The 11,066-nt window shown below is 40.7% G+C and overlaps 1 long non-coding RNA gene across 11 annotated transcripts; it reads right to left on the bottom strand.

The window, feature by feature from the left end:
- Positions 1 to 501: 501 nt before the first annotated feature.
- LOC127334728 (uncharacterized) lies at positions 502 to 9,103 on the bottom strand. Of its 11 annotated transcripts, XR_011752328.1 has the most exons (11): positions 8,017 to 9,103; positions 7,518 to 7,876; positions 6,841 to 6,939; positions 6,052 to 6,753; positions 5,269 to 5,884; positions 5,100 to 5,164; positions 4,516 to 4,811; positions 3,958 to 4,404; positions 3,740 to 3,866; positions 1,452 to 1,552; positions 502 to 766 (listed from the first exon to the last, which is right to left on the bottom strand). It is a non-coding gene; the product is annotated as an uncharacterized lncRNA (long non-coding RNA). The 11 variants fall into 11 exon arrangements; XR_011752333.1 differs by adding an exon at positions 1,163 to 1,331 and having other exon boundaries at positions 6,052 to 7,876; XR_011752327.1 differs by having other exon boundaries at positions 3,958 to 4,063; positions 4,358 to 4,404; positions 6,052 to 7,876.
- Positions 9,104 to 11,066: the final 1,963 nt, after the last annotated feature.

Below are 11,066 nucleotides of genomic sequence, written 5' to 3'. Positions count from 1 at the left end.
GTACTCGGTCGTGTAGGCGACTGTACTTACTCGTGTGCGCGACTGTACCTGTCTCGTGTGAGCGGCTGTACCTGTACCTGCTCGTGTGCGCGATTGTACCTACTCGTGTGTGTGACTGTACCTGTACCTGCTCGTGTGGATGACTGTACTCGCTCATGTGTGTGGTTGTACCTGCTCGTGTGAGCGACTGTACTCGTCCACGTGCGCGACTGTACTCACTTGTGTGTGTCACTGTACTCGTTCGTGTGCACAACTGTACCTGCTCGTGTGCGCTACTGTAGTTATGTGATTTACTTTGGCTTAGCTAGCTATATATGATATGTGATCGATTAGAGCTAAGCAGCGTTGCACTCGTTGCGGAACGTGCACGCGTACTTGGGCGTCGTCCACATGCACTAGATTTAGATGTGCGCCTTGGCGCACGATCCCGTGAAAATCGAACTGATCTACGTGTAAATGGAAATAAGTTTTATAGGATTTAGCAAACAAAGTCAATAAAAATTGAACACACAAAATCAGAATAGAACAACAATGCTTATGCACAATCAAGGAAAGAGCGAAATAAATTAACACTTTTATGCTAAAAGTAACAAAAGTAACATCTAAATAAGCCTGCCTCAATTCAGTCTTTAAAGGCCACTGCGCACAAAAAAAACTAATTCTAATAAGTAGTTGCACCGCTAAAAGGTGCAGCTTCTGCAACATAGCTTCCAACATGACACTGGGCAGGATCTTGACAGCTTCCATCTCGACAACTTCCATTAGGCTGTAACACAGCAAATAAATGTTGTAGTTATACCAAATTAAGAACGTCATGGAATAAAAGAGGTTGGAAAACAAAGGGAGTATTATACTAATGTTGTAATCAGATGAAAGTATTTGTAAACCAAGAGTATAATTTGCACTTGGATATATCATAAGAAGAAACCCAACCTTCTAGAGTTGCCTCCATTGGTGAATAAAAAAAAATGTAGGTAGTTTTAGACAGGGATTAGCTGATCTATGTAAATATATAATTAGTTTTGTAAGAGTTCGACAAAGGACATAGATTTTGTGTCCTGCCGAGACCAAGAAATCGATAAGTATATGTTCTCAAAATGATATCAATAAATAAATAGGTGATGCCATCTAACAGTTAGAAGGAAAGCACCCCAGGTCTTACTTGTGGATGACTTATACCAACTATGCTCGAAGGATAAAAAGTACCCTAGTTATTCTTGATACATGTGCTTGAGGGCACACACTCGACCTCGACAACAATCTATTGACAATGATACTCAACAGGGGTACTGTAATTGTTTTTTTGGTAGCCAATGAATAGAGTGGAGTCCCTGCAGAACTAATCCAGATTAGGTACAGTTCCTCAATAGCCTATCGATTTGTACAGTATATTTTCGTTATGCCTAAGTAGAATCGAGGCCTGAGTAAAAGCTCGAGGTATAAATCTCTACCTGGTACCAATACGGCCAGCAATCTAGAGGACAACCTTTCGGCAAGGCGCAATGAAGCCTTCCGCGACACGTGAAGAAGAATTGAGCCACTCTGGGAGCACCTGAAAGAGCAAATCGAACAAATCGACAGTGAAATTCATAGTAGTTGTGATTGTGTATTTTGTTCCTTCTACAAAATAATTTGCTCTTCTTCTCTCAACACATGTGCATGATAGTAAATAATTCATAGCGAAGGAGCACACTAAAATGTAGAGCTGGCTAAATAATTCCTAGCACTATCTAAAATAATCCATAACCTGTATCTCCATTCACGCCGCCCAACCAATCTCCTCGCGTGCCGTTGCCCACAAAATATAGGGCAAGTGAATGCAAGAAGTTTCTAATTGCCCACAACCTAGCTGATGTAAGTGCTCAGTTGCACACTCAGGTGTAATCAGTACTAACTAAGATAATATCCATGTATTTTTTTTTTTGCTCATGAATCTTAATCATCAACACCAAATGAACAATACACAAGTTTTTAATTAGAGAAACAGAGGTGGCCAGGCACATGTGGACAGGAACGTGAACATTGACCTTTATGAAAGGAAATGCTGGAGGGACCTATGTTAGTAGGGAGAGAGAAACGAATGAGCTGAGTGCCCCATGGGATAAAAATTGCTTGCATCCAACGATGAAAAATGAAGAATTCATCTTATTAGCTAAATCAATCAGTGTCCATAGTTCAGAAAACAATAAAAGCCGACTGTGTAGGTATACACAAACGAATCTAATATGCATAAGATTCTATAACCATAATATCAGCCTACTTTCCTAGCATATCTTTAGCAAAATGACCGAAAGGCATTTAGCACATGACTGCGTAAATGCATAACCTATCTTGAATGCAGCGATTTGGCTTGCCAATAAAATCTTGGAGCTCAGATACCTATCTTGAGCATGCTCATCCAACATAGAGTACATGCCTAAAACCATGTAAGCACCATTTCATAAAAGAACTACATCAGCAACTAAATTTAGCAAATAATGGTTTTCATATTTTATTGGTCCTCAAGAATTTCATGGCCAGCATAGAGTTTTGCAAAATCAAGCCTAACTACCACTTTTACCAACCAAAAAATGTTGGAATATTAGAGCACCAGCTTATCACACTTACAGTAGCAATTGCCATCATAGCATCGATCTCCAATTCTCTCAATTATGAGCAGAATTTAAGTTATGAATTCAAGGAAAAGAAATTTCACACAAAGAAACATATTTACGGATTGAACTGGATCAAATTTAAGAAAATCTTATTTATATGAATTGTCTGTACAAATTGATTGATGCTATGTACATGTAATCCGTCACTTTATGGTAATTCTAATCCTGTACAGGTTTAACAAAACATGATAACGCAAACATTATTTCCTTTACAGATGAGTGGAAACAGAAAACGATATCAAAATGTTAGAACACACTGGAGATAAATGTAGCATCTAGAATCAAAGGGGGAAATAGTGAAGATAACGTGAGTCAATTATTTTCAGTGGTTGATGCTAAAATAGTCAAACTGCAAGCATAGACACAGAGATACCAAAAAATCAGGAAAAGCATAAGCTACTTGCCAAGTATTTCATAATTCAGAAGCTGAAATAATAGTGTCATAGTAAATTCAGAAGCTGAAAACTTCAAGCATTGAATAGAGATGAATGTGAATATTTGAATTACTCCAATAGCCGTGAAAAAGGAATAAGAAATTCATGTGACTGCACTTTACTAAGGGTTGAGACATATCCCATGATAAGTTATTCCCTTTTCAAGGTGATAACTACAGTAGAAAATTGAATGTACCAAGAAGCTAGAAACAATAATGTAGAGAACAACAAAGTTCACACATAAAAAGTATGTATTTTGCGTCTCCAAGGCTGAAGCATACAAGAAATATCTAGACCAACATTTTTTCAATATCCAGGAGGGTCATATAGAATTTTGGACAAAAGAGAGGAAAAGAATTGTTTCTTGAAGTACCACATGACTTCACCTGCTGACAATATGTCTATCAGATTTAAGCATAGCAAATGTGTATTGCTTTCTAAATATTATTCAATAATATTTCCATGGAATTTATATGCCAACACTTAAGAGGGATAGTGTGGGTGAATGCAAAGCTTCGTTTTCTGCTGAATCAATGCAAATGTAGCTCCATTATTCAAAGCTCCGCAGTCATTGGACTATAAAATACCAGACTGCATTTTTATCTATAAAAAGGACTTTTAGGAGACTATGAAGCGCAGTAAGCAGGGCACCTTAATCCTGGCTGAAGAAACACACATAGCACGTTGTCGAATAGACCTGCCCCATCGCTCCCAATACATAATTCAGCAGATTCAGGAGACACCATCTAAATGTCCATAGCAGTTGCATGGACTGCGCCTAGCATGTAATTCAGAATACCAATGAGTTAAATTTCTCTGGGAATAAAGAAAACGGTAGCAAGTGAAATCCAATCCATGCTGCTGCGTACCTTTTTTTCTTTTCTTCAGATCAAGGGCAGCGTAAATAGAAAGCAGAAAATGGTGCGTGATGTCGTTGAAGTTCATGACGCACATGTGATGCAGAAATAACAAAGCCTGATTAAGCAGCCAAACAACATTACACAAATAAAACAATGCTTAGATCACATGTAGATACTGCAAAACCTAAACCATGTACGGATAGTCAACTTGCCTTGCTTTGATATATACTGGGTTGGTAGATTAACAAACGTAAGCTACTTAATTTCAGGTTAGACTAAAACAAAACTGAATTTGAGCTAAATATTTTATGCACTACATTCAGAGAGTTAGCATGGTGATTATCTATAGCCACTCTCCAAAATGAAGGAAGTGGCAGTGAAAGAGGGAAAGATTATAATGGCCATTTACCTGAATTAAATCATAGAGAACAGAGGATGGAATAGTGTAGTTTAGATCTGCAAAGAACCAGGTCCACACATGGTTGTTAGATGATCTCAGTGATAGTAAAATTGTTTTCAAAATTTGACATTAGTGAAATGCTTCAGTCCCTGAAAACCAACACTTACCCTATAACAAAATTAGTGGACCTACTCAAGCATTTGTATAATTCGAAGTAATAGGTGCTTTTATGCCCTATCGATCCCGAATGACTGGATATATCAGAACAAAGAAGAAATACGCCCCCGGAGATTTCTCATTCCCAGGTGGGAGCGGAGAAACCTTGTGATATGCTTTCGAGAGATCTATGTAATGAGCACACTAACTGCATTCATCTCAAGATTTACTCGAGCATTGATTTCAGCACTACTTTGTTTCGGAAGCAAAATGTTCTCAACCAAAGGAATGGACCTTGTCCTACAACCTGAAGACACATAGCAGAATAAAATCTTGTGTTAGCTGTCTAAGAGAACAAAGAGGCAAAATAACCCTACTCCTCCAGTAAATCATACGTGCATAAAAATGAAAAGAAAGCAGATCATATATATTAAAGAGGTGGCAAACCACATGGACAAGTTCGCGAATATAAGAGCCGAAGAATTTTCTGCCAGCTAGGGTAGCATACGCAAAATTTATAATTCCAGACTATCACATAATAAAATAACAAAATTTCTCATATGCAACAGTAGTAAAAAACATCCACATTGGTCACCTTCCGACTAATTGCTCACAATTTTTATTGCTGCACTTGTTGGCTCCACCTAATCCTTCAACCATCTATTATCATTAAAAAAGTGAGAACATCAAATAGAAGCAATGAGACGATGATTATCTAAGATATCCAATCATCTGAAAAAGCTGAATGATATATTGGCACTTACAATGATTTCAATGAGCTCCCTTTCAATGATGTACATTAGGATAATGGAAATTCTTTATTTACTTCCAAGCACCCGTGGAAGTGAGAAAATCAAAAGAAAATCTAGCCTCCACAGACTATAAATAAATTTCTTGCATCCTCAAAGATAAAGCATACATCAAGAGTATAAATGCATAAACATTATGTCATGTTAAGTGTCACACTTACAATAAAATGGTTTCCTAAAAACTTTACATTATCAAAATTCCAATTATGTCATGTTAAGTGCATGCTCTTGTTGCTTCTGACCTAGAAAACAATTAGAATCATATCATAGATTCATCAATAAAATAATTTATCCTAGATGAACCATATAAACAACCAATATGCAGAGAAAGATATGTGCAATGTTTGTTGAACCAAAATTGTACCCACAGCCACAACAATATTTTCAAGCAATGACCATGGCATACCTTTGCAATGGCACAACAACACAATCCTGACACCATTTCAGCATATTCAAGAATATCCATTTTGCCTTCAACACATTGAATCCTCGCATTCTGAGAAAGCTACGTGGTGAAGATACCAATCAGTTTAAGCTCGTCTTAAACGCAAATCAGAAAACATCTGATCTCCTACAAGTTAAGATGTAAATATCTCTTGGTTATGTAGACAAACATAAAAAATAGTTTGGATAATGGATTTAGCTCGCATACCATACAAAATCTAGCAAGAAACTGTACTCGAAGCTACGTAGTACACACAAGATAGAAATTTAAAAGCTATTTTGGTGAATGTATACCATGGTTAAAACCTGAAAGCGCACGAACTGGAAAGATATCAATATATACATGAAATAGGCAAGTGCTTGGGGCTGCAGGAAAAATAAACACGGTAAGGACTATGCATTGTTGGGAAAGTAGCACGAGATGAATTATTACTGAAAAAGCTCAAATCAGGTGGTGATTTTGAATGGTCGAACTGAACGATACCATGGCCTGCACTCTCTTTATTTTTCCCTAGAAACCCAAAAAACCGACCTGTCATCGCAAGCTAGCACACACACGAATGTCTTGAGCAAAATAATTGAAAGTGCTAGCACCAAAGAACAGTACCAGCATACAGTTGAGAACGGCACCACATACAATAATCGGGAGTGTATAGTTGGCTAGAGGAAAGTTGTAGGTTCATAAAAAAGATCTGAACCTATTACTTGTGTAAGCTCACAAAGAAGGACAGTTTGATCTGCAGAGCTGCTTGTCTGTTAAGCTAACACAAGAAGCAGTTGCAAGCCTATGGTACGGCAAAAAAGAGAGAGTTGTACGAATACCTTATTTCATTAATTGCTGATTAAATTAAGAAAACATATTTTACCGAAAATCAGCCAATATTTGGCATGCCCAGACTTATAAAATAGTTGGCTTGCAGTATCTATACATATCTACCCTTGATATCTTAGGCTGCTATTATGAGCCACCATACTTCTGCTCTTCAAAATTCCATCCTATTCAGAGAATGTGTATAAGTCTGAAGCAGGCTGTATGATATACCAAAGAAGATAATATCAGGAAACAAATAGTTGTGCTTCTACCTGATAAATATTCGACATCTGTATCCGTGATGTAGTTACAATATTCTAATGCTACAAATCCTACAATAGCTTCTTGCACACCAATTGAAGCTACAGATCCTACAGAAGATTAACATGTCACCGATACCAATTGAAACTCTCTGTGATATATTGGAAGATGTTGTGAGGCGAGAAAACACACACATATCACATATATCGGAAGGGAAACTGAAATAAAATCAACATGGCGGAGAGCTCTTGGTGATGCAGATTTGGAAAGCACATTGGTAAAAAGCTTATTTTACATGAGTGAACTGTTAGTGACCGGTTGATGCTCCTACCCAAACCCAGACAACCTTTTGCTAAATACCAAAAAACTGACACAATGCAAAATGCAGAACACATAGCACCTTAGGATCAATATATTTAGATAACCTGCAATGCATTTTCAAAAAACAAAAAAGAACATACTGCAAAAATAATGGGCATGGGAAATAAATAAATGGTGGTCTACTCACACCAGCAAATATTATTTGATTACAAATTCCAGTAATATATTTAGTATTCTAAACGACATGTGTCATTGGTGTGTCATTGGTCGATATCAAAGTTAGGAAACCCAACAATAATCATAAGTGCATATCACATGCCAAAGCAACAGCCAAACATGGTTTCCATGGGATTTGATATGAACTAACCGATAGATATGCGCCTGCAACCGCTCTTGATCAACATAACAACCCTGCTCTTGATCGGAAAAAAGACACTGAAATTATCTAGTACTTCTCAAACAGCTGAGAAAGCTGTACATGGGCTTCCAATTAGAGATATATTATTTGATGGGTGTCTCAAACAGTCAATCACATATTTTTTTCCTACAAATCTACTCATACATATCATTAATGGTAGCTTGCACGTGAAAGTCATATATCAAAAAGTTATATAGATGGGAGCCATCGTTACTGAAGCTAAATTCAAGAAAAAAACGAATTAACTTCACCCGTGGTCTGCTTGTATTTTCATCAAACACGTTGTGTGCATAATGGAGAGAACCCACCTGCCATGAAAATTCAATCAACTCTCGGGCAGGTACATCTCTAATCAGAAAGAAGTAGAAGCAGTAGATATGCAGATGTTGCTCAACAATCTCACTGTCAATCTGTACAAAAGAATGAAAAGGGAGCAGAGGAAACAAACCTGTATGCTCCGAGGAGGTTGATGTGCTCCACACGGTTAAGCCCCTCCTAGCAGAGCGACCTCCCCTACTTCGCTGGCCCTGAGGAGCCCTCCCAACGGCGTCGGGGCCGGAGAACCTGACGGCGACGACCGCAGCGTGACGGGATGCCTGGCTCCTTGGTGATGTGTGGAAGACCAACTTCATGTGCGGGGGTGGGGGATTAGAATGTACCTTTAATCTGTCTCAATGGCGACGAGGTAGCCTCGCTGCACATCAACCTCTACCTGTCCGTCTCAGTGGCGTCCCGCCCCTTTTTCTTCTTCACCATCAGCAGGACCGACGGCCGCCTCCATAAATCTTCTGTCCCGCTCAAGGCCGGAGGACGACCATGCCATGGACGGGATCTCTGCCATGGATGGACAAAACTCGGGCAGGATGAGCAAAAATCAGAGGAGAAGTGGCAAGAGAAGGAGGGTGGCATATGGAGGGAGTACCAGAGCGCACGAGGAGAGACAGAGAGGAACCGCCAAACAGCAGCAGCCTGTGACTCCTCCCGGCAATGGCGACGACATGAGGTGGTGGGGCGAGCGGTGGCCTGCGCTTCCTCTCCCTGCCATGGCGACCAGACAAGGCTTGTCTGCGATGCGAGGGACGACTTGTGCTTCCGTCCGGCGATGGCGACGCGACGAACTGGTGCCGGCGGCGCAAGGGGATTGGAGGAGGATGAACAGGAGGAGGCGGGCATCGCAAGCGGATTGGGGAGACCACGGGGGAGGGGATTGGGTGGGAGTGTGGGACATCGAGGAAAACCCCAAACTACCCGACGGGAGAAAATCTTTCTCACGGGCCAAACCGACGCGTGACCAACTCCAAACACAACCCAGCGAATGATGAGTGGACCCAACCGAACGTGGGACCCAGATGCAGCCACAGGACGGGTAAAATAGCGCCGTTTCATGGCTTCGTCTAGCAAGGGAACCAATGGGAAAGTGTCCACACGCCCCTGCTGGCTCGAAACGAACGGTCGAGATGTGCCTGATGGGAAGATCGGACGGTGGAGAAGCTCCAATCGCTGTGAAGCCCCCTATGGGGGGCATCGTTTATACCTTTAGATGGCCAACCCGCGCAGGCGTACTTGCTTACGCGAGTCATGCGTACTCGCTCTCGTATCATGCATGGCCGGCCCGCGCAGGCGTACTCGCTTACGCGCGTCCTGCGTACTCGCTCTCGAATCTCACGCAGGTGTAGTACTTCAGCGCGCGCCCGCGTACTCGCCCGCGCCGGACGTCGCGGAATCGTTTGTTTAGCTTCCGCGGGAACTCGCTGGTGCTGACACGTGTCAATCGATCGTGCGTTGTACGGGAGGTTATTTCCCTTCGCGAAGGTTGGTCTCTAGCTAGTGGTACCCTGCATATGACTCATGGAGAGAGGGAGAAATGAAAATAGGATTAATAGGGTGGCAGGGCCGGCCCAGAGGCCGGGCAAAAGGTGCACCCGCACTGGGCCCCAGCGAGCCAGGGGCCCGGCCCAGATAGTAGTTCCATTACTAATAGTTGGAATTTTTGACTTTTTTAGCCCTCCAAATAACGCAAAGGCCCATGTGCTGATGTGCAGCCCACCTATCTTAGCATGTACGGGATGGGAGCACCCAAACGATCCAGGAATCGATCGATTCGCTCGATCGGTCTCTCTTCTCCACTTATCCTCTGTACTCTCGACTCTCCAGTAGCCAGACGAGACGGCTCGTCTTCTTGACTCCTCCTCTGGTCCTCCCCGATATCCGAGGTTGCGGCCCTCCATTAGTAGAGGTCAATGGCGCAACTCCATGCCTGCATCGTTCGCGAACCCCCCCCCCCCCCCCCTTCGATTCTCAACCTATCCGGATCAAATAGCCATTTGGGACTTGATTTTAGAGAGAGGTAATTTTTTCCGCCCTTAGCAATGCTCTCAGACCTCAATCCACTAGACCTCAATCCACTGTTAAATAGCTCCCCTCTTGGTCTCTTCTTCAGCTCAAGCAGTCACTATCCCCATAGGAAAAAAAGTGATGGGTTGTGGTCTTGATTGGGTCCGAGAGATGGAGAGTGCTAGCCTGAAAATGGGGAAAATCGTTCAGTTCATGAGGTGTTGTCTTCTTGTTCATAAGAATTGACCTCAGTCAGGTGCTTCCGTTCCCTCTCTTGACCTTTTATGCAACTTATATTATTTATTTGTTGATATGTCTTCTAGAAATGAGTTATACGGTTGTGCAAAGAAGAAATAAAAGAAAACATAGATATACATTGTTAGAATGTGAAAGAGCAATTCACAAGTTACCTAGAAACCTACCTGATTTGCCAAATTTAGAAAATCTAAGTGTTGATGAACAACAACCTTTTGTTATTAATATTTTTGATCCGCGTGAATTGGATAATCTGGATTATTAGGATAGGGATATTTTAGTTGAGAAGGGGTTGTAAGAGAACAAAATGTTTTATTTCCATTAGGTGATATTTCTAGACGTTTTTATCGAACTTATTATTCTAGAAAGTTGACAAATGAAAGGTACATGATAGGAAGTGATTTGTTTACTCTAGAAATGCTGACAAAGTGTATTGCTTTTGTTGTAAGGTTTTCAAATAAAAAATAATGTGATTTTTATCTTCATATTATTGTACTGAATATTGGTTGTTAATGAAATATGAGGTTTTTTAGCTAGAAATATAATGTTTTGACAGTTTGTGTGTGTGTGAATACGGGGCCCTTGGGCCCCCAAAAGGTATGGGCCGGCCCTGTAGGGTGGTTGTTAACTGGATCATGTCAGTCTGATATGAATGCACCTAATTCACATGAGAGGTTTTCCATGTACAATGTATGTAGAGACATCGACTGAGGCAACCAGTAGGGCCTCTAATACTCATCTAAAATTAGTGTTATACAATAAAAAACAAAACACATTCGTTTTGAGTGATATAAAGGAGGGTGTATTGAAGCATAGATTGATATAGTAGTAATCCTTCTCTATTTTACTTGAAGTCCTAGATAGCTAGAATCTTTAAAAATGAAGATTATGATGTTTTCACTAAAAAGT

The sequence above is a fragment of the Lolium perenne genome, chromosome 2 (assembly GCF_019359855.2).
Source record: "Lolium perenne isolate Kyuss_39 chromosome 2, Kyuss_2.0, whole genome shotgun sequence".
In the NCBI taxonomy this organism is placed as follows: domain Eukaryota; kingdom Viridiplantae; phylum Streptophyta; class Magnoliopsida; order Poales; family Poaceae; genus Lolium; species Lolium perenne.
The sequence above is the reverse complement of the archived record's forward strand: the minus strand, read 5'-3'. Positions and strand labels throughout refer to the sequence as shown.